The following is a 6,000-nucleotide window of genomic DNA, read 5'->3' on the forward strand; positions in this document are numbered from 1 at the left end:
GTCACAAGTATCAACTTGGCCGGAGCCTCTACTAGCAACGGAGAGCATGCAAGAACATAAATAACATATATGATAGATTGATAATCAACTTGACATAGTATTCAATATTCATCGGATCCCAACAAACACAACATGTAGCATTACAAATAGATGATCTTGATCATGATAGGCAGCTCACAAGATCTAACATGATAGCACAATGAGGAGAAGACAACCATCTAGCTATCGCTATGGACCCATAGTCCAGGGGTGGACTACTCACACATCGATCCGAGGCGATCATGGCGATGAAGAGACCTCCGGGAGATGATTCCCCTCTCCAGGCGAGGTGCCAGAGGCGATCTCCTGAATCCCCCGAGATGGGATTGGCGGCGGCGGCGTCTCTGGAAGGTTTTCCGTATCGTGGCTCTTGGTACTGGGGGTTTCGCGACGAAGGCTTTAAGTAGGCGGAAGGGCGGGTCAAGGGGCGTCACGAGGGACCCACACAACAGGCCGGCGCGGCCAGGGCCTGGGTCGCGCCGCCGTGGTGTGTCGCCACCTCGTGGCCCCACTTCGTTTCCTCTTCGGACTTCTGGAAGCTTCGTGGAAAAATAGGCCCCTGGGCGTTGATTTCGTCCAATTCCGAGAATATTTCCTTAGTAGGATTTTTGAAACCAAAAACAAGCAGTAAAACAAAGAATCGGCTCTTCGGCATCTCGTCAATAGGTTAGTGCTGGAAAATGCATAATAATGACATATAATGTGTATAAAACATGTGAGTATCATCAATAAAGTAGCATGGAACATAAGAAATTATAGATACGTTTGAGACGTATCAAGCATCCCCAAGCTTAGTTCCTACTCGCCCTCGAGTAGGTAAACGATAACAAAGATAATTTCTGAAATGACATGCTATCATAATCTTGATCATACTATTGTAAAGCATATGAGATGAATGCAGCGATTCGAAGCAATGATGAAGATAATGAGTAAATAAATGAATCATATAGCAAAGACTTTTCATGAATAGTACTTTCAAGACAAGCATCAATAAGACTTACATAAGAGTTACTCATAAAGCAATAGATTCAAAGTAAAGGTATTGAAGCAACACAAGGGAAGATATAAGTTTCAGCAGTTGCTTTCAACTTCAACATATTTATCTCATGGATAATTGTCAACACAAAGTAATATAACAAGTGCAATAGGTAAACATGTAAGAATCAATGCACACAGTTGATACAAGTGTTTGCTTCTAAGATAGAAAGAATGGGTAAACCGACTCAACAATAAAGTAGAGGATAGGCCCTTCGCGAGAGGAAGCATTGATTATCGTATTTGTGCTAGAGATTTTCATTTTGAAAACAAGAAACAATTTTGTCAACGGTAGTAATAAAGCATATGTGTTATGTATAAGATATCCTATAAGTTGCAAGCCTCATGCATAGTATACCAATAGTGCTCGCACCTTGTCCTAATTAGCTTAGATTAACATGGATTATCATTGCATAGCATATGTTTCAACCAAGTGTCACAAAGGGGTACCTCTATGCCGCCTGTACAAAGGTCTAAGGAGAAAGCTCGCATTGGATTTCTCGCTTGATTATTCTCAACTTAGACATCCATACCGGGACAACATAGACAAAAGATAATGGACTCCTCTTTAATGCATAAGCATTCAACAACAGTTAATATTCTCATAAGAGATTGAGGATTGATTGTCCAAACTGAAACTTCCACCATGAATCATGGCTTTAGTTAGCGGCCCAATGTTCTTCTCTAACAGTATGCATACTCAAACTATTTGATCATGAAAATCTCCCTTACTTCAGACAAGACGAACATGCATAGCAACTCACATGATATTCAACAAAGGTAAAAGTTGATGGCGTCCCCAGAAACATGGTTACCGCTCAACAAGCAACTTATTAAGAAATAAGACACATAAGTACATATTCTTCACCACAATAGTTTTTAAGGCTATTTTCCCATGAGCTATATATTGCAAAGATAAAGGATAGAATTTTTAAAGGTAGCACTCAAGTAATTTACTTTGGAATGGCGGAGAAATACCATGTGGTAGGTAGGTATGGTGGACACAAATGGCATAGTTTTTGGCTCAAGGATTTGGATGCACGAGAAGAATTCCTCTCAATACAAGGCTAGGCTAGCAAGGTTGTTTGAAGAAAACTCAAGTATAAAACGGTGCAGCAAGGCTTACATATGAACATATTGTAACTATTATAAGACTTTATATTGTCTCCTTGTTGTTCAAACACCTTAACCAGAAAAATATCTAGACTCTAGAGATCAATCATGCAAACCAAATTTTAACAAGCTCTATGTAGTTCTTCATTAATGGGTGCAAGGTACATGATGCAAGAGCTTAAACATGATCTATATGAGCACAACAATTGCCAAGTATCAAATTATTCAAGGTATTATACCATTTACCACATGTGGCATTTTCCGTTTCCAACCATATAACGATGAATGAAGTAGTTCAACTTTCGCAATGAACATTAAAGATAAAGCTAAGAATATATGTGTTCATACGAAACATCGGAGCGTGTCTCTCTCCCAAACAAAGAATGCTAGGATCCGATTTTATTCAAACAAAAACAAAAATAAAAACAAACAGACGCTCCAAGTAAAGCATATAAGATGTGACGGAATAAAAATATAGTTTCACTAGAGGAACCTGATAAGTTGTCGATGAAGAAGGGATGCCTTGGGCATCCCCAAGCTTAGACGCTTGGGTCTTCTTAAAATATGCAGGGATGAACCACGGGGGCATCCCCAAGCTTAGAATTTTCACTCTTTTGATCATATTGTATCATCCTCCTCTCTCGACCCTTGAAAACTTTCTCCACACCAAACTCAAAACAAACTCATTAGAGGGTCAGTGCATAATTCATATATTCAGAGGTGACATAATCATTCTTAACACTTCTGGACATTGCTCAAAGCTACTGAAAGTTAATGGAACAAAGAAATCCATCAAACATAGCAAAACAGACAATGCGAAATAAAAGGCAGAATCATGTCAAAATAGAACAGTTCGTAAAGACGAATTTTTTGAGGCACCAGACTTGCTCGGATGAAAATGCTCAAATTGAATGAAAGTTGCGTACATATCCGAGGATCACTCGCGTAAATTGGCAGATTTTTCTGAGTTACCTACGAGAGAACCCTGCCCAAATTCGTTACTGACAAGAAATGCATGTTCTACGCGAGTAATCCAAATCTAGTATCATCTTTACTATCAAAGACTTTACTTGGCACAACAATGCAATAAAATAAAGATAAGGAGAGGTTGCTACAGTAGTAACAACTTCCAAGACACAAATATAAAACAAAAGTACTGTAGTAAAATAAAAACATGGGTTATCTCCCAAGAAGTGCTTTCTTTATAGCCATTAAGATGGGCTCAGCAATTTTAATGATGCACTTCCAAGAAATAAGAGTTGAAGCAAAAGAGAGCATCAAGAAGCAAATTCAAAACAAATTTAAGCCTAACCCACTTCCTATGAAAAGGAATCTTGTAAATAAACAAATTCATGAAGCATAATGCAACAAGCATAGAAAGATAAAACAAGTGTAACTTCAAAAATTTAAGCATATAGAGAGGTGTTTTAGTAACATGAAAATTTCTACAACCATATTTTCCTCTCTCATAATAATATCCAGTAGCATCATGAGCAAACTCAACAATATAACTATCAAATGAAACATTCTTATCATGAGTCTCATGCATACAATAATTACTCTCCACATAAGCATAATCAATTTTGTTAGTAATAGTGGGAGCAAATTCATCAAAGTAGCTATCATTATTATTCTCATCAAGTGTAGGAGGCATAGTATAATCATAATAACATTTACTCTCCATAGTAGGTGGCACCAAAAGACCACTATCATCATAATCATCATAAATAGGAGGCAAAGTATCATCAAAGAAAATTTTCTCCTCAATGCTTGGGGGACTAAAAATATCATGCTCATCAAAACCAGCTTCCCCAAGCTTAGAACTTTCTATATCATTATCAACAATGGTGGTCAAAGCGTTCATACTAATATTACTACTAGCATGCAAATAAGGTTCCATAGGTTTTTTAATTTTCGCATCAAACAATCCATGTCTTAACTCAGGAAATAGAATAAAAAGCTCACTGTTGTCCATTATGCCTAACTAGTGAAAAACAAGAAACAAAAAGATGCAATTGCAGGATCTAAAGGAAATAGCTTCGAGCACTCACACACCGGCATTTGCTTTTGAACCCAAGGTTCTCTTTCATTACCATGTTTCTTAGCAATAAAATCTTCTTTAGTATACTTTTTATTTTTAGCATGCTTTTCAGGCTCTTCTTCAACCTCTTCTTTATCAGAAGCATCATTCTTATCATTATCTTTATCATGTTCATTACCACTTTCAGTTTCAGCATCGAAATAGAAATACTATTAGGATCATTAACGATCTCGGAGGATTCTACAACAGCTTTATGTTTCTTTTTCTTTTTCTTAGATGGAGCACTAGTTTCAGTTCGTTGAGAATCTTGTTCAACTCTTTTGGGATGCCCTTCAGGATATAGAGGATCCTGGGTAGAAACACCGCCTCTAGTTGTTACTCCATAAGCATGCTTTTCTTTAGAATTATCTTTTAACAAGTCATTTTGCACTTTAGTGAGTTGATCAATTTGAGTTTGAACCATTTGAAAATGTTTAACAAGCATCTTAACATCATTGGAGGTTCTCTCCACAATACCATGCAATTCACCAATAGCTCGAGAATTTTCCATTAAATGATTCTCTACTCTCATATTGAAACTATTTTGCTTAACAATATAATTGTCAAACTCATCTAAGCATTGAGCAGGAGGTTTTGAATACGGAATATCTTCTCTAGTAAAGCGTTCAAGAGAGTGTACCTCAATCATGGATGAAGGGGGAGTGATCTTACATAAATCTTCTAATGGTGGTAAATTCTTCACATCTTCGGATTTAATACCCTTCTCTTTAAGAGATTTCTTGGCTTCCCTCATATCTTCATCATTTAATTTAATCATACCCCTCTTCTTCAATATCGGTGTCGGGGTTGGTTCAGGTGTAGACCAATCATCATGATTCCGGCCTATTCTAGCCAATAATTCTTCAGCGTCGTCTGGAGTTCTTTTCCTGAAAACACAACCAGCACAACTATCCAGGTATGCCCTAGATTCAATGGTTAGTCCACTATAAAATATATCAAGTAAATCATGCTTTTCCAAATGATGTTCAGGCCGAGCTCTAATAAGACAGCAAAATCTCGCCCAAGCCTCAGACAATTTCTCTCCATCTTCCTGATCAAAATTATAAATTCTCTGCAAAGCAATATGTTGAGCACTAGCAGGAAAGTATTTTCGGAAGAAAACTGATGGCGTGTATTTCACACGTTCGTTGGGCAACCCCAAGAGGAAGGTATGATGCGCACAGCAGCAAGTTTTCCCTCAGAAAGAAACCAAGGTTTATCGAACCAGGAGGAGCCAAGAAGCACGTTGAAGGTTGATGGCGGCGGGATGTAGTGCGGCGCAACACCGGAGATTCGGCGCCAACGTGGAACCTGCACAACACAACCAAAGTACTTTGCCCCAACGAAACAGATGAGGTTGTCAATCTCACCGGCTTGCTGTAACAAAGGATTAACCGTATTGTGTGGAAGATGATTGTTTGCAGAGAAAATAGTAAAAACAAGTATTGCGACGAGATTTGTATTTCAGTATTAAAGAATGGACCGGGGTCCACAGTTCACTAGAGGTGTCTCTCCCATAAGATAAAAGCATGTTGGGTGAACAAATTACGGTCGGGCAATTGACAAATAAAGAGGGCATAACAATGCACATACATGACATGATAAGTATAGTGAGATTTAATTGGGCATTACGACAAAGTACATAGACCGCCATCCAACCGCATCTATGCCTAAAAAGTCCACCTTCGGGTTATCGTCCGAACCCCTCCGGTATTAAGTTGCTAACAACGAGA

This window comes from Lolium rigidum, chromosome 3 (genome assembly GCF_022539505.1).
Source record: "Lolium rigidum isolate FL_2022 chromosome 3, APGP_CSIRO_Lrig_0.1, whole genome shotgun sequence".
In the NCBI taxonomy this organism is placed as follows: domain Eukaryota; kingdom Viridiplantae; phylum Streptophyta; class Magnoliopsida; order Poales; family Poaceae; genus Lolium; species Lolium rigidum.